Source organism: Malaclemys terrapin, chromosome 24, assembly GCF_027887155.1.
Source record: "Malaclemys terrapin pileata isolate rMalTer1 chromosome 24, rMalTer1.hap1, whole genome shotgun sequence".
NCBI lineage: Eukaryota > Metazoa > Chordata > Testudines > Emydidae > Malaclemys > Malaclemys terrapin.
In genome coordinates this window covers 15268207-15289381 of record NC_071528.1, presented here as the reverse complement: position 1 = coordinate 15289381, position 21175 = coordinate 15268207, and the positions used below count along the sequence as shown (strand labels likewise).

The 21175-nt window shown below is 55.0% G+C and overlaps 1 protein-coding gene across 1 annotated transcript in view; it reads left to right on the top strand.

Moving 5' to 3' along the window:
* Positions 1-7190: 7190 nt before the first annotated feature.
* Positions 7191-21175, top strand: part of NCAN (neurocan) — a 77011-nt gene continuing 63026 nt past the window's right edge. Inside the window, exon 1 of the mRNA XM_054013879.1 lies at positions 7191-7604. The gene's annotated coding sequence lies outside the window, so the exon portion shown is untranslated. The remainder of the gene's footprint in view (positions 7605-21175) is intronic.

Genomic DNA, 21175 nt, shown 5'->3' with positions numbered 1-21175 from the left:
GGAGCTCTGTTCTGAACTCTTTCCAGGTCACCCACATCCTTTCTGAAGTGCGGACCCCAGAACTGGACGCCGCGTCCAGGACCGGTCTCACCAATGCCGTACGCAGAACTCATGTTCAGCTGATTATCCTCCCTGACCCCCACAGTCCTTTGCAGGGCGATTGCTTTTCAGGATGCGGTCCCCCCTCCTGTCTGATGCCATTCTGGGGTCGGAGGGGTATGACCTGGCATTTGGCTGCGTTAAAACACATGTTGTTCCAGTGAGCCCAGCCCCCCAAGCGATCCTCTTCGCCCTGCATAACTGGCACTTATAACTGGTCTTTATCATTATTAAACACATACACACTGATCTCCGTGTCCTCTGCAAACCTTACCAGCAACAATCTTCCATTTTCTTCCGGCTCGCTGGACTCAGGACCGGGACCGATGTGCACTCTGCACTGGCATGACAGGCCCAGAAGGCGCATGGCCATGGAGAATTGGGCCCAGAGCATTTGGGCATGAGAGCCACAGGGTCTGATTCTGCTCCCACTGACATTGGTGCAGCCTTGCTGATGTTGACAGCGTTACTCCAACAAGTTTCCTGGGTCCTATTTCCTGCTCTGCCCTGGTGACCTTGGGAGACCCCCTTCACCTCTTTGTGATGCACCGATGGGTGCAATTCGCCCCAGAGCCGAGGGATTAAGGGGCCCCAGGGCGTGGTGCCATCCATTGATGATGTTCACCCTGAGAGCCGCGGAGGTGGGAGACCAAGTGTTAGCGCTAGTGCCTCCGACAGCCAAACCATGAGCTGGGTGAAACCTCGCTATGGGCTGCCTTGAAACCCCACTGGAACTGATATGTGAACACGCCCTTCACTTCTGAGAGCGGCACGACTGTTAAGGGGCCACACCAACAACTAGGCCTCAGAGAGCCCACCCAGGAGTTCTGGTTATGTGGGCGGAGGGCTTTCTGACGAGTATTGTCTCATTTGGGGGGGAAGGGGACAATGAGGGAAGGCAGAAGCCAGAAGATGGGGAAAGACTCGGCGCGACAGCCAGCCAGAAGGAGCAGCTCGAAGCCCGATGTCTGACCCCAGAAGAAACCTGGGCAGAGGTTTGTGGGTCAGGGTGCAGGCGGGAAAGATTGCTCTGGGTGCTGTGAAGAAAAGAAGCTGTTTCCTGCTGGTTGATTCCCTCTGTGTTCACAGACACAGGACTTTGTACGTCCTTTGAAACGAAACCAAACTGCCTCCGAGAAACACCCGACTAACCCCAATTTCCATCCCGCCTGGAACAGCCACAGGGCCACTCGGGTCGAAAAGGGGCAACATAAATACGTTTCCAGAGCCCCTTGGAGACACCCGGGAGCCTGTCATGTGCCAACGGCCCCCTGATTGTGCGCTGAGCCTGTTTGTCTCCTGCTGAGAGCTACCATCTTGCTGCTCCAGCCCAGCAGGAATCCCAGCTTGCTGACAAGTTGTGACAAAGGAAGTTTCTGCTTGGCACACCAATGCGCCAGGAAGGCAGGAGACAACAGCAGCTGCTCCAAGGTGCTGGCTGCTGGGGAAAGAACGGCTGCAGAAAGTCTATTTATTCCTTTGATTTAGTTTAAAGCGCTCCCCCTTCCCCCGCCACACACGTCCCATCCCCCAGAGCTCTCGAGGCCTATTCAGCAGATAAAATAGCGATCGTTATTTGGATGACAGCAGCACCGAGAGAAATCAGGGCCCCGTGGTGCTGGGAGCTGCACAGACTCAGGCCCCGCCCCAAAGAGCTCTTGGTCTATGTAGACAGGAGAAAGGGCGGGACCTCGGTGCACGAAGGGGCGGGCCTGGCTGTGATGCAGTGTCGTCACAATCGCTGCAAACAGGAGATTGTATCATTTTTTAGACTAAACCACGTGTTCTGGCTACAGCTCTGGGGGCTCCTTAGCTCCGGCTCCCTCTCGCCACCTGCACAGACCTGTGCCTGCCTCCCCTCATGGCTCCCTCGGGCCGCACGGGGTATTTAAACAAGGCCCCAGCTGCAAACCTCAGCCATGCCGCTCTCTTTTCCCTGGTGGGACCCAGGGTTGTGGCCCCCAGCCCCTGCCCAGGATGGCCAGGCGGGGAAGAGTTTGGGTGTTGCCCCTGAATTCTACCTGCTCCGTGACAGAGCTGCTCTGCGCTCACCTGCCCCAGGCTCCAGAGCGGTACAAACGTCTATCAGCGTGCAGCTGATTTCCCCCAGAGCCCTACGGCGTTCAGTCCACGTCGCTGACCCCCAGCAGCTTGGAGCCCTGGCTCTGTAGTCCCATTGCAACGAGGGATAAGCCACCATGGCATCTGACAGCCTCCCCGCCCCCACACAAAGCGGCCTCTCTCCTGGGTAACAGATGTATCTGACTTGAACTCAAGCCCAAGAAACTCCAGGGAGGTCTCAGCTAAAGCCCTTCGCTTCCTGCCCCCGGGCACAGTCAGCGCCCACCTGAGCTGCAGCCTCTGGATGGGAGAAGCAGAAATAAACCCATCTCCATTCTCCCCTCTTGCGGCCTGCTCCCCTAGCAGCTCTTCTCCGGCTCCATTGATCCCCTCCGCCGTATTTCCCTCTGCACGGCAACTCTCCAATCTTAGCAGCTTGCCGCCTTTATTAATCACCCAGTTGTTGATTGCTTCCGATCAACTCCTCCAGCTCCGTGACGGCGACTCTCTTTGGCCTGGCAATATTCCCCCTTCCCCCCGCCCCTTTCCACATGGCGTATAATCACTTTTCGAACGTGCCCTCTCATTAAAGCTGTTCAGACGCACCCGCTCGCTCTCTGCAGCTGCTGACAGCGATATGGATGGAACAGGGAAGCGCGAGACACAGGCAGACGGGGAGGCAATTAGGAAGACGGGCAGGCGGAGAAGGTTGGGCTGCGGAAGGAGGGTTGGTGGTAGGGGCAGGAGGGTGCTAGAGAGGCAGTTTTGTTAAGGCATGGAGGGGGATCCTTGGGGAACGAGTCTCGCATGGGGGAGACAGCTAGAGAGGAGGAGTGGGCAAAGCAGGCCAAAGAACCCAGCCATCACTTACCCCCCAACCAGAATCTCTTCTGGACTGTGCGGGAGTTTGGTGACACTCTGGGTCTGACCCCAGCACTGGGGAAAGGAGCCCCTGATGGGCCATGCATGGACAGAACATAGGCAAGGGCAGGCCCCACTCTCGCACACCTAACACCCACCAACTCCCACCACGTGTCAGCCCTGAGTTGGGAGAGTTCTTGGCTTCTGTGTTGCTCTTTGGCCTTGCTTCTGACCACGGGGCCGTCCTGCTGGAAGATGGAGAGAGGTCAGCCGGGCCTTCCGCACGAGGGCTCTGGCCAACAAGGGTCCCACGTCTCCCGCCAGCCATGATGGCCTCCACCTCTTTCTTTGCAATGTCTTGTGTCTCCCCCAGCTCTGGTCTGTCCCCACCCCTCATTGCATCCCTGAGGAATCCAGCCCTGTCCCTGCAAGCCCATCCCATGCTGAGAGCTAAGCAAGTGCTTGTTTGCTGCATCAGGTCCCTGGACTTGTCAGCTCTTCATGGCTGGAGCCCTGGGCTGCGCTGCAAAGCTCTGACCTAGCAGAGTCTGTGAGTGGCGAACATGAGGGGCCCGATCCTTGAGCTGTGTAAATCAGCAGCGCTCTGCTGGAGTCCCGGGAGCAGGCTGCTTCGTGCTAGCTGACGAGCCGGCACAACAACAACAATTAATAAGACGTCTGCTAATAAAGCTAATGAGCAATAAATTCCCATCCTGACCGAGGATTATTGGAAACCTCCAATCTGGCGAGTTTTCACCTGCTTTTCTGATGGGTTTATGGACAAAGAGGTTCAGCTGAGCTGAGGGGAGCTTGGAATGACAAAGCCTCCAACAAACCAAACACCCGTCCCAGGGTTTTGGGTGAGGCACTTGTGGCGAGGCAGGGACCCACCGGCAACTATTCACACCAGGGCAACATCCCTTCTGGCTTGGGTGCGGATCACCCTTGCACAGCTCTGGGTACGGGGCTATACGAAGAGCAGGGCAATGGAGAAGCAAGTGCAGGTGTGTGTGAATCTGCACCTTAACTCTGTTTGATGCTCTGAGCCCACGCGCCTGGATTGTCCAAATCAGGATGGCTGCATTTGTCCATAACCACAGTACGAGCCGTGCAATGGAATATCAGGCCCATGGTTCAGAATCACCCACTGCCCAGTGTGCCCCCCAGTTCCTTCCAGCTGTGCGCCCAGCCGTAAATAAACATGAACACGGCTTGACATTTCACCTGATTTTTCTCAGGTCTTAGAGTAGCAGGAGCTGCCTCCGCATGTATGGAATTCCCCCCACCCTGCCTGCTCCCCTGTTAGCCCCAGCTGGGCGAGGGTTTGTCATTTCCCAAAGCAATGTCTGCATTGGGGGGAAAACCCAGTGGAGACAGGAGAACACACGTGTGCACAGGCATAGAGCAGTGCACATCACTGAGATAAGGGGCAGAAGCATGTTTTAGTAAATTAACTAATACAACCCCCTCTCCCTCCCACACACACTCATGTCTGATCCATTGTACAGATCAGAGACTGTATCGTAGCCTCTGGCTTTTCATCTGCAGCTTAGAAAAATAAAGAAAAGGGAAGGGGAAGGGTTTGAACAGAGAGCGCCAAGAACAAAGGGGAAAGCAATAACACAGCTAGCGAGGAGGCAAATGTCTGGGAGCGAGTTGATTTCTGACATCTGTCTGTGCGTCTCTCCTTCCGTGTGTGTGTCTGTCTGTCTGTCAGGGATTTATCTGGCAAGTCAGAAGTTACACTTAAAAAAATGACCTACTTTGGCTTGAACACCTTCTTATTTCCCTGTTGGAGAAAAGACAGAGCACGGCTGTCAAAGGCCAGATGATTTCTGTTCCCCCAAAGTCCTTCAAAGGATGGAAAGTGCTAGACACAGGTCGAGGAGCCGGGGGCTGGTGGGGGCAGGGCTCAGCTCAGTGGCTTGGACCGGCCCAGGGTAAATCTCGGGCTTGGAGTGGATGGTGCTGAAATCGCATTGGCTGTTCCCAGCCAAACAGGGAGGCAGGACTCCTGATTTTGGCTCTCAGCTCTGGGAGGGAGCTGGGTCTAGTAGGGAGAGCAAAGGACTTGGGGGGATCAAAGCTCCAGGCCTCTACCCTTGGTTCCAGGAGACAGTGGGATGTAGTGGTTAGTGCTGGGGACTGGGACTCAAGACTAATGGATTCTATTACTGTCTCTAGGTGTGAGTGTGATCTAATGGTCAGACCAGGAAACTGGGTGGGGGTTGGTGGTAGCCCAGGGAGTGGGGTCGAATGGGTTAGAGCAGGGGGACGGTGGAGTCCGGGCTCTGCGAGGGGTGTGAGGGTAAGTGATTAGAGAAAGAGGAATAAGGGTCAGGACTCCTGGGTTCTCTTCTCAGTTCTCACTCAGTGTGCGATTTTGAGCAAGTCAGTTAACCTCTCTGCCCCTTTCCCCATTGCCTGGAGACCTCGGGAGGAGATGAGCCCCCTGCAGCTGCACTCACACAGCGGAGGGGGGAACAGAAGGGCTCTGTGCTTAAATAATATTAGGCCTGTGACAGTGACTCACAAAAGGCAGGAAGTGGAGCCTGGTTCTTATGGAAAAGTCCTATGCATCGGAACAGGAAAGGAGAACGTTTCTGTCGGGTTTCCTCGGCCTATCCTATAGAGGTGAATAGACAATTCTGTCCCGGCTATAGAATTCCATAGGCTGGTGCCAAAGAGCTGCAGAAAGGCCCCCATTCTCCATTCACATCTATAGTGTTGATAGGCCACAATTGGTTTAATCATCTCCATTGAATGCTGCAGGATCTTCCCATGAGGAGATGGAACTTTCACCCCAAAGCCGCACTCACCCGCTGGTTCCTGCTACAACGGCCGGGTCCCCTTTTGGTGTTTCATGGGCAGTTGCCGAGTGATTGACAGCGCTTCGGGAGTTATTTCCTCAACCGCTCGCTGAGCAAAAGACCCATTTTCCAGATGGGAAAACAGGATGTGACTGGCCCAGCAAGGCAGCGGCAGAGCCAGGACTAGAACCCAGGAGTCCTGGCTGCCGCGCTGAATACCAAAAACCCGGTTCTCCATTGCTCTGTGTAGTCCTTTACCCCGGAGCAAGTCAGCATGGTCGAGTTCTCCATTCCCTTTGCACTGGAGTGAAGTCTGGGCCAGGGGCAGGCAGATACACAACTGGGTTGGCAGTGGATCCCTTCTCCCTACTGCTGCCAACAGTTTTTTACTTGTATTATTTTATCTCCAGCTTTTCACCTTCATTTCTTGACCTGTACCCATTATTGTCACCTTCCTGGATTTCTTTTTTTTTCATTATTATTTTTACATTTAAACACTAGCCGCTTTCCTATGCTTAACAATTGCCAAGCTGGACTCTTGGGCCAGTCATGTGATCGGTCCGGGCCTCAGTTTCCCCATCTGTAAAATGGGGATTAAGGTCCTTCCTTTGGGCTCTTGTCTGTTCAGACTGTGAGCTCTCTGGGGCAGGGCCTGTCTCTCACTGTATCCGGGCACCGCTGGCGTAGTTGGGTTCCTGATCTTGGCAGGGGGAGGGGAAGTCTCTGAAGCTACTGGAATATAAATAATGAACAACAGCAATGCACCAACTGGGTGGTATTAAAAACGCAAATAAACCCAACGCACCCCTAGGACTTTGTCCTTCCACCCACTCTGCCAATGCCTGTTCTGCCATCGGCGCTTAGACCGCTGCCTCCCAGTTGCTCCCTAAATTCAAAGCACTAGAAATGGGCACACTATTTATCAGCACCACCTTCTGACCCCTGCTCCGGCACCCAGCACCAGCGCTGTCTGAACCTGCAGAATTTGAGTTTATTTTGTTTTCTTGCTGGTCAGGTTGTTTGCAAACTTTAAAGCTGAACAGATCTTGCCAGCAGGGCTGGGCCTGGGGGGGTCACGTCCTAGATTTTGCATCCCTCAAAGAGCAAAACAAAACAGAATCCATATATGGATATGCAGCGCCCAACACCCCCGGATCTAACCAGCCCCCCAATAATCTGGGAAAGTTTTGCAAAAGTTCTTGGGGGGGGGGTGCGCCCCGGTTCCGTGTGGGTGATTTGGGGGGTGGGGTGTTGGCGCGGCGAGGAGTTTGATGGGGGGGAGGGAGGTGTGGTGAGAGCCAGCGACGCATGCGCAGCCCGACACACGCCCTCCCCTGGCAAGAGCATCTTTGCCTGGCGGCTCCGGGCAGGTGACGCGGACCGGGCAGCCGGCGGGGACCGGGCAGGGGGCTCGCGGCCCATGGCTGCGGGCGGGGACGCGAGCACCCCGGGGCCCAGCAGCGGCAGGCGGCGCGCTCGGCTCGGGGCCCCCTTTGTTCCCACCCTGCTGCCTGGGATGAGCCGGGATTGGCTCTGCCCCCCAGCCCACTGCGGGAGCCACTGACGGGGCTGGGCATGGAGCTCTGCCCCCGCCTGGGGTAGCCCCCGGCCCCTCCCCCAGTTCTTCCCACCCAGCCCCCCGCCCGCCTGCGCTCGGAGATGCGGTCGCTTCCCCTTCCCAGCCGGCGCTGACCGCGGCACCTGCTCCCCGGGCGGACGGGGGAAATTCCTGCGGACCCTGGAGCAAGCGGCGGGGCCCCCCCTCTGCAGCAGGTACGTGGCTCTCTGCCCCCCCCCCTCCCCATCGCCTTTAAAGCCCAAACTTCTCGGCTCGCCCCGGGTGGCTTCGCTTAGTCCTGGCCCGCAGCTGCCTCTCCCCTCCCAAAGTCACAGCACTTGCCAGGCACCTTTGGGAAGCCGCTTCAAATGACCCCCCCACACACACACACACACCCCCGCTTGCCTTCACTCCGGAGGGGCATTGTCTGGCGCGTGCATGGCTGACTTTCCTTTGCAGAACTGGCTGGCTGCACCGATTGTTAAGAAGGGGGAAATCTCCCCTTACCTCCCCTTTGCTTCCCCCCTGTTAATAAAGTTGATACAGGGGTTGTTTGCATGATCTATTATGGGTATTGCTCCTTGTCTGGTAACTGACCATCTCCTCAGAACAAAGCAGGGTTGTCTCTGGTTGCAATGGAGTTAGGGGGTTGCTCTTTTGGGGATGAATGTATTGTGGCGACCGAAGGCGTTGGGTACATTGTTTTGCAGCCTAGCAGCGTGTTAAGAGGCGGTAAGGGAGCTTGACTTGGTGGGAGATCCAGCGAGCCCCGTGGGACAGAGATTGCAGGGAGTTCAAGGGAGGTTGGCAAAATGTTAGCTCTGGTGAATGGAGAGTGGATTGGTTCCAAATGAGCCGGTTTTATGTGAGTGTGAAACACACACACGGGGAGAGAGAAAGGGGGGGGGGGAACTAGAAGGAAAGGTGGCGGATGAGCCCCCCTCCCTCCCAACACAACCCCCAGGCACTGAAATTATTGGTGAGAGACAAGAGTCTCTAACGGAATGAAAATGAGCCTCAGGTAACTAGATTCAGAGCGGGGAGGCTCGAACCAAGCCAAGATAAGATAAAGTGGTGGAAGGAGGAGAGAGATGGGTGCTAATGAGACAGGTGGAGAGAAGCTGAATTATTTATTCTTGTTAGTAGGAAAATGCTGAAACTAAAATTTCAGCGAAGGGAGTGTGTTGGGGGGGGGGGGGGGGAGGCTTGATGAGGCCAGAGCAGGACCTGATACCAGGGCTGGCAGGATGGGAGAAATCTCATTTCTATTTGAGAGGATTATACCCTGTTAAATCACACTGCAGCCTTGCAAGCCAGGAGGGTGGGCCGGGCAATAATGCAATACCACAGCAATTTCGGGGGGTGTGTGTCAAATAACGTTATGAAGATCAATGGCTCTGCCTCGGAGTAATTTCCCCCTCCTGCTCAGTCTGGTGGAAGTAGCTCGGAGGTAGCTAATCCAACACCGAGACAGCATCAGCCTACGAAGACGCTAGCTGTATCTATAGCCTCATCCCCACGGCCTTTGTTACGAGATTCAAGGAGGGGGGGTGGATCACCCCATAACTGCCCTGTTCTGTCCATTCCCACTGGAGCACTTGGCGGTGGCCACTGTCAGGGACAGAAACACGGGGCTGGATGGGCTATCGGTCTGAACCAGCATGGCCGTTCTCCGGTTCCTGTTCTCCAGACGGTGAGAGCTGGGGTTTGTGACAGTGTAACTGTTTATTTAAAAGAAATCAAAACTTTCAGTGCCAAGAGCATTGCAACTTGCCCTCCCCTTCCCCTCCCCCCGTTGTCTTATGGGCAGAGAGCAAAGCTGAAGCCCCTTCACGTTTCCTGCTTTGAGATTAGTCGAGGATGGGTGTGAGGTGGTGGTTGTGATGTCGTGCATTGCTGGAGCAGACTGCCTAGAACATACCAGGACACATCCTGGAATTTCAATACGCAGGGCACAGTGAGATCAGGGCTGCGTATATCAAAGTGCCAAGAGTCAAGGCTGGTTTTCCATCACAGAATACCTAAACAGAGACAGCAGTGGCAGTCCAGGCCGGAAACTCGGAGACTTTTGGCTATGCCTTCCCAGTAGACACAAAGAAGGGGCAGGCAGCTCTCTAGGGGATTAATTGGGCTGGATTTAATGGCAGTGCTTTCAAAGAAAGAAAAGAAACCATACAAATGACTGAATCTTTGCTAACTTCGCTAAGAGGCTTGGTTCGTTTGCTAACACATTTTCCCAGTGCAAAGTATTTGCAGGCTAGCAATAGGGATCTGGGTCTCTGTACCTGCCATTGTGCATGCCAGCTTGAGGGCATTGCTACGCTACCTACAACAGCCCCTCATGGCTTCAACAGCAGTTCAAGGGGAGATACTTGTTTTGCCGTTTGGATGAGCTTGTGTTTCGTGTGTGTGTGTATTGGGGGATTCTAAGCATGTTTGTTTAACAGGAGGAAAATATCTCAGGCTGAAAGTGGGTTTTTAACATTCTTGTTCTGTTCATTTATTTTGTTCCTGGGTAGCTCCTGCCATGTGATAGAAAAATCAAAATAAAATAAGAATAAATATTATTCTGAAATAAAGGCTGCAGACTGCACGCCCAATAAAAATCACACCTATTAAAGAGCCCATATTGGACAAGATCGCAGCTTTCCAAGGTGCTAATTTATTCTAGCAGAGTGGAGGGGGAAAATCTCTCATTGCCTGAGCGATACGGGGATAGCGAGTTTTGCAAAATCCTTTTGTTGTGGATGGTGGGCAGAGGAGGTAGAAAAGGAAGAGCTGGGATTTGCGTGTGGATTTCTGTCTTTCTGATTCTTGTCCTTCGCCGCTTGATATCGACATATGGGTGGAAGCAAAACCCCGCCCCCTCCCTGGAAGGCAGAAGCAAGTTTGTTACTGGAGGTGGGTGCTGGGAGATGCATCTTCTCACGGGCTTGTATCCTGCCAGTGAGCTAAGATGTCTCTTTGGTCTCTGCCATTCTCCTGTTGTGCAAGGCAGCAGCTAGGCAGGGTCCTTTTGGGGAGAGATCTGCACAACTTGGCTCAACCCTTCCTCTGTAAAGTTGGTTGACGCCTCAGATTGCAGGGCACATCCAATGGGGGGTGGCTGGAAAAGCTCTGTGGTTTGAGCATTGGCCTGCTAAACCCAGGGTTGTGAGTTCAGTCCTTGAGGGAGCCATTTAGGGATTTGGGGCAAAAATCTGTCTGGGAATTGGTCCTGCTTTGAGCAGGGGGTTGGACTAGATACCTCCTGAGGTCCCTTCCAACCCTGATATTCTATGATTTCTATGAATGACACCCTCTCCAACAGCTCCCCCAGCTGGTCAGTCTGTGGAGTAGCACATGCTTCTTGCCCCCCTCCCGATCATTGACTGGCCCAGCTGAGGAAGGAGGCAGCCCCCCACCCTGTCACCTCCTGGGAACAAGCTGAGTAGATTTGGGAGCATGGGGGTGGGGCTCTCTGGCTGTTCGATGGGGGTGTGCTAGGAACCCTGCAGCCCAGGTGAGTGCTAAGCAGCAGAGCCTTGTGCACAGAGATGCAAAAGCAGCCGGCAGGGCTGGTCAATCCCAGAGGCACTCGGCAGCATGAATGGACCTCGCTGATTCTTGGCTTCTGCTGCCCCATCCCAGGGCCACAGCAACCTCATGGTGCATCCAGCTGCCCCTAAGGTCTTAGGCGGCCACTTGTCCTGGTGCCAGAGAGGTGGAAGTGACCTGTCAGGTCCATTTCCCAGGCAGTGGTGCAGGAGTTCTCCCTGCAAACGTGCCAAGCATGGGTGCTCCCGCCCCAGCCAGCTCCATCACTGGTCTCGCTCTGACTCTACAATCCCTCTGGTTTGTCCATAGCTCTCCAGAATGGAGCGGGGAAGGAGTCAGAGCCCCCTTGGTCGGTGGAGGGCTAGTCCTGGTACAGAATAATCTCCAGTCCCACTTTAAGGTCCTCTGGGGCAGATGCATCCCTGTTACCCCAACCTCAGCAATGGGCCCGCTGCTTGGTTTACAGTGGGGCAGCTCCATCACAGGCTGATTTACACCATTAATTACGTAGGTTCCAGGAGCACCTCGAGGCTGAGATGAGAGCAGGTCCACGCTGAGCTGGACTCCGAGTGGTCAGACCCCAGGGGTCTTACATCTAAATAGACAAGACAGACAAAGGGCTGGAGGAGAAACAGAGGCACGTGGATGGGGGGGTTCAACCAAGGTCACATGGGGGGTCAGTGGCAGAGCTGTTCTACCACCCAGTCCAGTGACCGACCAAAGGGCAGCGCGTAGATTCCAAGGCCAGAAGGGGGCACTGTGATCATGGGCTCCCCTGCTGCACAGCACAGGTCCTAGGACTGCCCCGCAGTGGTTTTTGTTTGGATGGGAGCATTCCTTATACCATTCCTGTCTGAAACGCAGCGGGTCGTTCCCCCACCCCCTCAGTGTGGATGAGCAATGTGGGTGGTGAAATTTACCCCGGACCAGGCTGTTTGGCTGAGAAAAGTCAGCTGGTGCCCCCTCCACCCAGCACTGAGCTCTGAGTCAGGGTGCAGGGCAAGGAGCAAATAAAAGGGATCCGGTATGGGGCTCCTGGGAGTGTCCTGCCAAGGCTTCACCCCAAGGCGCGGTGATACCTAAACCAGCTGCACGGGGCTTCAGCCTGAATTCTGGATTCCAGGGGTTTCCTCCCCTTCGATGCAGGCCTGGAATGTTTAATTCCAGCCGCAGCCAGGCTCTGCAAATCAGCATTAAAGCCTGCCCCAGCCCGTCCATGGGAGCTGGAGACTCCTCCCGGAGCAGCTGGGAGACGCTGGTCCCCCCAGAGATAAGATGGGCCCGTTGGAGGGCAGTCCCCACAGAGAGATGAAATGAACTGAGTTGGTCAGGTCTCATCCCAGCCCCTCTCCTGCTTGGGAGAGGCTCTGCGCTGGAGCAGCCGTGGGGGCTGTGGGGCAGGACTTGGCAAAGGAACCTGCCAGCATCACCTCTGCCCCCAATGGCCTCATGGCTGAGGCATCAGCACCGGGGGAACTCCCCCAAGTTCACTAGGGCAATGAATTCCTTCTCCCCACACTCATGTGGCTCTGGGGTTTGGAACTGGGTGGTTCAGAGGGGGAAACGCCAGGAAAACTACCAGGGACGTCCCAGCATCCAGCCGCCTGTGAGGAATGAAGCTGTGTTTCATCTGAAGCTAATCACAGGGCCCAAGCTCTGCATATTCATGAGATGGATGAATTATTCATGAGGCAACAGCCAGCGACAGATGTGAAAATGTTCACCGCTGCTGGGGGGAGAGGTGGGCTTTGTGGGTATTTTTTTAAATCAATATAATCTGGTGTTTATCCCGATTTTAATAGGCAGACAGTGGCCTGAGGGTTGGTCCTGCGTGAGAAAGGGATGAGATTCCCATGCGCGGAAGAGGCGTGTTTAGCAGCCGAGCCCTGTCTTTTCCGAATAGTGGAAATAATGGCATGTATTTATGCATCGTGTGCCAAACAACTGCCTACAAATGTCTCCCTAATTGCAAAAAGCTGCCGGATGAGTGAAATATTGTCTATTACACAAGGGCCCAGACAGCAGGCGTTTCAGGGATTGGGGTTTTATTTTTTTATTTTTTAGCTAACACTGTTATGCCGTGACAAGCTGCCTTGTAATTTCATTTCTTTGCTTAGAGGAGGAGGAAATAATCTGCTTTGTTTTATTTGCAACCACTCCTTTCTTGTTTGGTTTTGTTCAGTTGGGTTTGGTTTAATAACCTTAACATTAGCTCGGAGGGTGATCACAGCTATTATTAATGAATTACACTGCTCTTCTTAATTAGTTGCTCACACATGGGTCGCTGGGGCAAAGGGAGAGGACCCTAATGACCATGAGTGGCTTCTGTTGTATCTCTCAGCTGGCTAATTAACACCCCGCCCCAGCCCACACTGAATGGCAGATCTGTGCTTACCTCCGAGACACAATCCTATCTGTGACTGCAGAGACGGACTTTACACGCTGGAACATCTCATCAAGCCTTGTCCCAGATGAGCCTGTCCCGCTGGTATCTCTGCTGGTCACACCACGTCACATGAAGTAATAGAATCGTAGGACTGGAAGGGACCTTGAGAGGTCATCTAGTCCAGTCCCCAGGATTCAATGCAGGGCTAAGTATTATCTAGACCATCCCTGACAGGTGTTTGTCCAACCTGCTCTTAAAAACCTCCAGTGACAGCTCAATCAGATCGCCAGCCGAGACTTGGCTATCTAACATTGCTGGGTTTAAGCCATACACACGGAGGGGAGTACACCGGGGAATTGGTTCACTATTGATTCTCGGAGACATATGCTCCCACAGCAAGACTGTCCTACCGCACAACGCCTCCTAGCGTCGAGCGGGGGATTGTTTCAGGGCTGACTCAACAGGCAGTTTGTCCCCTGCTGAGTCACATGGCTTAAATTAAAGATCTAAATGGTGGCAAATAAGATGGTGAGGTTGTCCCATCTCCAGCAGCATCCTCGTGCCCTGCAAAGGGCGGCCCAAATGACCTCTTTCTTCCTCAGCCAGAAAAATCTCCCCAGGAAAGGCCACACAGCTGTCAGTGTAAGAGTGAGGAGGGATTTAAATCCCCCACCTTTGGGTCGCAAGAAACAGCTGCTCCACCACCCTGCTGAGGGACAAGTAGCAGTAGTTAGTACAGGTAGCAGCACTTACATTGCATTAGAGGCCTCTAACCACTAGAGGGAGAGACGAGTCCATAAGCAAAGGGGACGTTTAATCAGAGGCATCATGTAAAGTTCAGGCCTAGCTGGTGTGCGTGACTTTGTGCACACGTGAGATGTGCACCATGATCCTTCTTGTGAGACACAGAGGCATTGGGACGGGGGGAGGGCGATGAAGCGGGAGAAGCAGCTTCTCCTGGCCTCCTCCCTGCTTCATCCAGGAATATCTTTCCCCCTAGAATTTCAGGTCAGGGTGAAGTGAAATTAGCCAACATCCAAGTCGAACAATCCAGGCCGCCCGTTGCTCATTCTTCTCTCTGCGAGATGGCGCTTTTCGGGAGCCCTTTGAGGTGCGAAGTGCAGTACCAAAAAAATGAGAAAGAAATAACAATGAAAAGGCATGAAAGGGAAGCGGGTCTCTTTCAAGCTTGCTGTATGTAGGCTCTGCCTTGGCGGGGACAATGGCATTCTATTCAGAGATCCAGGTCCTTTTGTAATGAGAAGCCAACCCCTGGGGAGGTGGCAAGGTTTGCAGATGATACAAAATTACTCAACATAATTAAGGTCAAAGCTGGCTGTGAAGAGTTACAAAGGGATCTCACAAAACTGGGTTTCTGGGCAAGAAAATGGCAGATGAAATTCAGTGTTGATAAATGCAAAGTAATGCACATTGGAAAACATAATCCCAACTATACATACAAAATGATGGGATCTAAATTAGCTGTTACCACTCAAGAAAGAGATCTTGGAGTCATTGTGGATAATTCTCTGAAAACATCCGCTCAGTGTGAAGTGGCAGTCAAAAAAATCTAACAGAATGTTAGCAACCATTAGGAAAAGGATGGATAATAAGACAGAATATAGCATAATGCCACAGTATAAATCCATGATACAGCCACGCCTTTAATACTGCATGCAGTTCTGGTCACCCCATCTCAAAAAAGATACATTAGAATTGGAAAGAGTACAGAGAAGGGCAACAAAATGATGAGGGGTACGGAACAGCTTCCACATAAAGAGAGATTTAAAAGACTGGCAGTGTTCAGCTTAGAAAAGAGACAACTAAGAGGGGAGATGATAGAGGTCGATAAAATCATGGCTGGTGTGGAGAAAGTGACTAAGAAAGTGTTATTTACCTCCTCACATAACACAAGAACCAGGGGTCACCCAATGAAATGAATAGGCAGCAGGTTTAAAACAAAACAATGGAAGTATTTCTTCACACAACACACAGTCAACCTGTGGAACTCATTGCCAGGGGATGTTGTGAAGGCCAAAAGCATAACTGGGTTCAAAAAGGAATTAGCTGAGTTCCTGGAAGACAGGTCCAGCAATGGCTATTAGCCAAGATGGTCAGGGATGTAACTCTGTGCTCCAGGTATCCTTAAACTTGTCCATGCCAGAAGCTCGGACTGGATGACAGGGGATGATGGATCACTTGATAAATTGCCCTGTTCTGTTCATTCCTTCTGAAGCATCTGGCAGTGGCCAGTGTTGGAAGGCAGGATACTGGGCTAGATGGACCATTGGTCTGACCTAGTATGGCCGTTCTTATGTATTCTAAGTAGCCCTGCCACCTGCCATAGCAAGATCTAGAAGCCTTTCTCTACTTACCATCTGTGTTCTGTTTCATGACCCCTGCTGTTGCCTAACCCAGCACCCCTTCTTTTCCAGACATTCAGGTTCTAGGTTTTCCTATCCCACTTCTCATATTCAAATCTAAAACTCCTTCTCTCCTAGCTGTCCAGATTCTAGATTACCCCACCATTTGCTGTAGATCAGCCTAGCCCATTACTTTCCCCAGACATCTGGGTTCTAGATCACCCTACTCCAACCTGCTATAGCCAAACCTAGAACCCTTTATCTCTCAGGCTAAAACCTTGCAATACCCACCCTTTTGCACATCTCTGTCACCCTTTTCAGCCTTGGTGTTGGCTTCTGAGAGTGTCTTTCTTTGCTCCACAGGGGTCAGATAGGTTAGGATCAGTCCTTACCAGCATTTCTGTGTTGGGCAAGAGATAGTCCACTACACAGGGGCTGGTGGGGGTTTTGATTGCAGGTTAGCGGATCAAGGAGGGATGGGGAGGGAGAGAGCAAGAGAGATCTCAATAATTAATGAGCTGTCAGCACTCGGCGGAAATATGAAGCCGGCTCGTTGGCCGGAGGGTCGATAGGGATCTATCGATATTCTCGCTGTTGCTCAGAGCTAAGTACATCGGGGGGGGGGGGGAGGGGGGAGAAGCTGGTCCACATGCTCTCCCAATTAAAGGCATGTTAAAAAAAAAGACCTAAGTGAAGGTCCCAGTCTTCCGGGGGCAGGGGAGCTGGGAAGGACAGGAGCGGCAGTGACCTTTTCCTCTGACCTTGGAATGGACTTCGCCTGGTTGCAGCTGATTTAGCACTTTCTGGGCTCCCCTAGCAGCTTGCAGCCAGGCTGGGCCGGGCCCTGAAGACCCGTCTGGGCTTAGGTTAGTTACAAGCCAGAGAAAACAGGACGTCCCTCCTTGGGTTTGGTCTTTGCCTTCCTTGGCTGAGAATTGACGCCTGCTCCGGGGAGGAGAACGGGACTGGGTCTGCACAGCCCCGTGGCTGGGGAACGCCTGGACAGATGAGATCAGGGCTGTGGTTTGGGACCCTCGCTGGACTCACGGGGAGGGGAGCCCGGGCCATTTCCGCTCCCTGCTGAGCTGCGCCTCTGGCTCGGAATCAATTTCACGAAATTCCTGGCTCAGGCGTATCCATTGCCGAGGGCCCCCCTGGCCCCAAAGCCGGTTAGCAGGGCTGTTCCCGGGACAAAGGGGAGGGAGAAGCTGCATCATTTAGCAAAACTGTAATGCAAACCCCTGGGGACAAGGCCGTGCCCTGGCTGGGGAGGGGCAGTGGCTTCAGTAAGGCAGAGCCCTTTTACGCTGAGCATTTGGCAGATCCAGGAACAGATTGGTTGGGGGGAGACGGAGTCTTCCCCATCCCCACAAAATAATCCCCCCCCCCCCCGCCACCAGCTCCTGACTGCAGTTCAGAGCCTGATTGGATCTTGGAGGCAGTTTCTTCACCCCACTCCCTTGGGGCTGCTTGATCTTCCCTCTGCTGCTTCAGTGAAACCTGCAGAAATGCTGATGTCAGGGGGACGATGGCACAGCTGAGCGGGCGCATTAGTTAACACTGAACAGCAAAGCATTTTACTGCGGCCCCCTGGCCTCAACCACTGCCAGGCTCCAGCCCCTGCCGCCTCCTCTGGGCGGAGGGAGGATCTGCCTTACATCCTGTGAAACCAGAACATGCCTGGCTGCTGCGTCTCCAAGCACAGGGGGGTCAGTCCTCCCCATAGCCAGGGTGGGGCTGGAGCCCCGTGATCCCAGCGAGTGGGGTGCTCCCCGTTCAGCCATACTGAGCAGCAGCAAAGGGGGTTGACATGCCCTGGCCACATTTGTGCTGGGTGTTGGATGTGCAGATGGCGCTGGAGCTCAGAACCTAAAGCGCAGGCCCCCACTGCTTAAGCTATAAGGAGACTCCTCCCCAATGGACAGTATAGGGCCTATGATTCACAGCTGGGCAGTTCTTCTTGCATCCAGGAGAGGACAGAAGAGTTTGTGTGTGAGCACCCACCCACCTAAAGACCATCACACTGTATCGGAGAAGGACCCACACTGGGCAACCCAGAATTTGGGACAGGAGCTGGGGGAATGGAATTTCACCCTCGGGTGCAAGGGGAAAAGCAGGCCATGCCCGGGGGCAGCCGGCTGCTGTTCCTGACCAGGGTGTGTGATCAGAGCGGGGAATCGGGTGCACGGAGGAGGGGAGCTGAAATAGGATCCCACTGTAAAATGTCAGCTCGCTGTGAAGGAAGCAGATTGGTGCGTGTTCACGTATTCATCCCCCATTGTCTGCGGGTTTCCAGTGGAGGCCGATGGCCATTAGCGTTCTTCCTGCCCTGGCCACCCCGCGGCTGCATGCTGTTTAGTGCCACGTCTCTCCGGGAGGCTCCTGTCACCAGATGAGGGGCAGACAGGTAGCAAAGTGCTCAGAACCCAGGCCTGGTTCCCTGCCTACCTATCCAGCCATCCCCATGCACCTCCATCCCTGTATCCATCCATCCAACCATCCCTCGATCCTGCCATGTCTGTCTGTCCACCTGTCTCCCAGGCCCGTGTATCCCCCTCTGTCTGGGCCCATTACCACAGGGTCTACGTTCCTAGGGTAACTTTCCGAGACATAGGCCCCAGCCACTTCCCACAGGTGAGCTAGTCTGTGGGTGGTGGGATGGAGCCTGGACTCTAGAGGGGAGTGAGATGGGGCACATTCCCCTCTGGGGGTGAGGGAGCTAAAACGCCCCTTTGCTTAGAGGACTGAAGTCTAAACCCATCTCTGAGCCCAGAGCCATGCCGGCCCCCCCACCCCACCCCATCTCCTTGCCCTCAGAGGCTGACAGCAACGTTTTATGATTCACATGCCATGGCTGGTGAAAAAGGCCCCCAGCAGCAATATGGGGGAGGGGACTGACAGGCCTTTAATCCTCCCCACTCCCGGCGTCCCCGGTGGGAACAGCCCTCGCGGGCTGGGCCCTTTTCCCCAAAGTTTAGCACGAAGGTTTGAAGCAAATCCAGGCTGGTGAAAGGCTGGAGCCGGGGGACCCAGGCTGGACACTCTCAGCGTGGGCTCGTTGGGGGAGATGACTGATCGTCCAGTAGCACCCAAAGGCTCCCGGGCAGGATGGTGGCCCTGCTGTGCTTGGCGCTGTTCGTACACACGCAGACAGGGTCCCGGCCGCAGGGAGTTTGCAATCTGAGAGGGGAGGTGAAACGGGGCTCGGAGGGAACGGGCCAGGTGGCGGTTACACAGACCGTTGCCAGAGAGGGAGGCCTGGCAGGGTGCTAACGAAGGGCCCGACGAGGAGCAGAACAGACAGCCCATCCCCACAAGGTGCACGGCCGCCCTGCTGCTCCACCGGCCAAGAGAGAAAGGCCAGACACGGAACAAACCCCAGCCCTGGATGGTTCGTGTTCTGCCCACACCCCAGGAAGCAGCTGGCCCTTTATCTCCTGGGCTGTCAGCCCGCAGGTTGGGGGTCGGCCCTGAAACTCACACTGGCCTCCTTAACTGCAGCGCCCGGTCAGCCCCGTCCCAGGCTATAGGCCTTTCCCCACACTGCAGCAGCCAGAGCCGGCTCCGGCTCCCAGGTGAGGCTCGGTGACTTATTAGCAGTTTATTTCCCGTCTTCTCCTTTTTATTACTTCAAAACATGTCAGAACTGAAGCAATTTTCCCTCTGTCAGGGCTGTCGGCTTTGTGTCTGCGGCTGCCTTTAGCCGAGACGCCAGCGCCGGGCGGGGCAGGACACTGGCTCGTTCTGAGCTGCCCCGAAGGGAACTCGGCCCGTGTTTGGGTGGCTGGGAGGGTGGGAAACAGCCACGGTCCAGCTCCCACTCCCGCTCGAGCCCTTATTAGTTGTAGCTGGCTGGGGGCCTGCACCGCCTGCGGGGGCTGGTCGTCTGGCTGGGTTGTGTCAGCGCATTGAAGTGCTGGGTGGGGGTGGGATGTGTGTTTGGCTCTGCATTGTGTGTGTTCTACACACATGGAGGGTACTGGGGGGGCAGGGCTGTGACGTGTTTGCTGGGCCGTGGGTGTGCAGGGTTGTGGGGGGTTGTACTCACATGGGGAGTGCTGGGGGGAAGGGCTGTGATGTGTTTGCTGGGCTATGGGTGAGCAGCTGTGTGGGGGGTTGTACACAATTGGGGGGGCAGGGCTGTGACATGTGTTTGCTGGGCCTGTGGGTGTGCAGGGTTGTGGGGGGTTGTACTCACATGGGGAGTGCTGGGGGGAAGGGCTGTGATGTGTTTGCTGGGCTATGGGTGAGCAGCTGTGTGGGGGGTTGTACACAATTGGGGGGCAGAGCTGTGACATGTGTTTGCTGGGCCTGTGGGTGTGCAGGGTTGGGGGGGGGGTTGCACACACATGGGGAGTCCTGGGGGGCCGGGCTGTGATATGCGTTTGCTGGGCCATGGGGGGATTTGTACACAATTGGGGGTGCACTGGGGGAGGGGCAGGCTCTCTGTTTTCTCTGGGTCTGATTCTCCACCCACGTGCTCTGGCTTGACACCGGTGTGGCGGGTGGCGGCGCTGACTCACTCCTTATTTACCCCAGGTCCGGGAGCTCAGAGCCAGGCCCCAGTGAGGGTGGCACGGGGGTGTGGGCTGTGTGTGGGGAGGGGATCAGACCCACCCCCCCGGTATGTGTCTGCGAGCCCCAGGAAACGCCCGGCTGCAGGTTCTGCAGTCTCAATGGTTTCAGCACCACGGACAAGGGCGCAGCCCCTCTGCCATGGCCAGGCTCCCGGCTCTAACCGCTGGGTGCAGGATCCCTGCAGGAAACGTAACCCATCCCCACAAGCCCCTATCCCTGCCCCACCTGCCAATTCACAGGGCCTGGGAAACGCCCCACTGCCTCCTGACTGCTCTGCTCCGGGCCTCGCACACTCGGGTGCGTGGGGCCTTGCTGGTGCTTGCCTCCCAGTGCCATGGGGGGACACCCCGGGGTGGCTCCCGTGTGCACGTCTCCTCCAGCCCCACAGCAGGGGGGTCTGCTCAGTGCGATCGATTCCAGCTGACGCCGCACACTTTGATTCCCCCGAGATATTGCCTTCCCCCGGGGTCCCTCAGCCCCACGGCCCCACCCAGCTGAACAGAGGCTGACGCAGCGTCACAATGTGCGATGCCATGGAGTCTGCTGGGGACTTGGCTGTTCCCACCAGTTTGACATGGGACGTGCCCAGACACCACGGGGATGGGCAGCAGCCTGCAACCTCTGGGCCGGACGATGAAACTCCATTGGTGTCACCCTTCCCCAGGCCCTAGAGACGCAGGCCCTCACCGCTGAGCGGGGCGGGGGAGCTGGTTCCTCCTGCCTGCCGGAGCTGGGAGCCAGGCAACAAGATTTAATGGGTTGGGATAAACTGGCATTTTAGAGCTGTCCATCCCCACCCCACACTGGCCTCTCGAGAGCCAACGGCTGATGTCAACGGGAGTCAGTGCCAAGCTCACAGATGTGGCTTCTGGGGAAAGGAGGGGGGGAGTCTCTCCTCCCTGGTGCCTTGAGTTTGAACAAC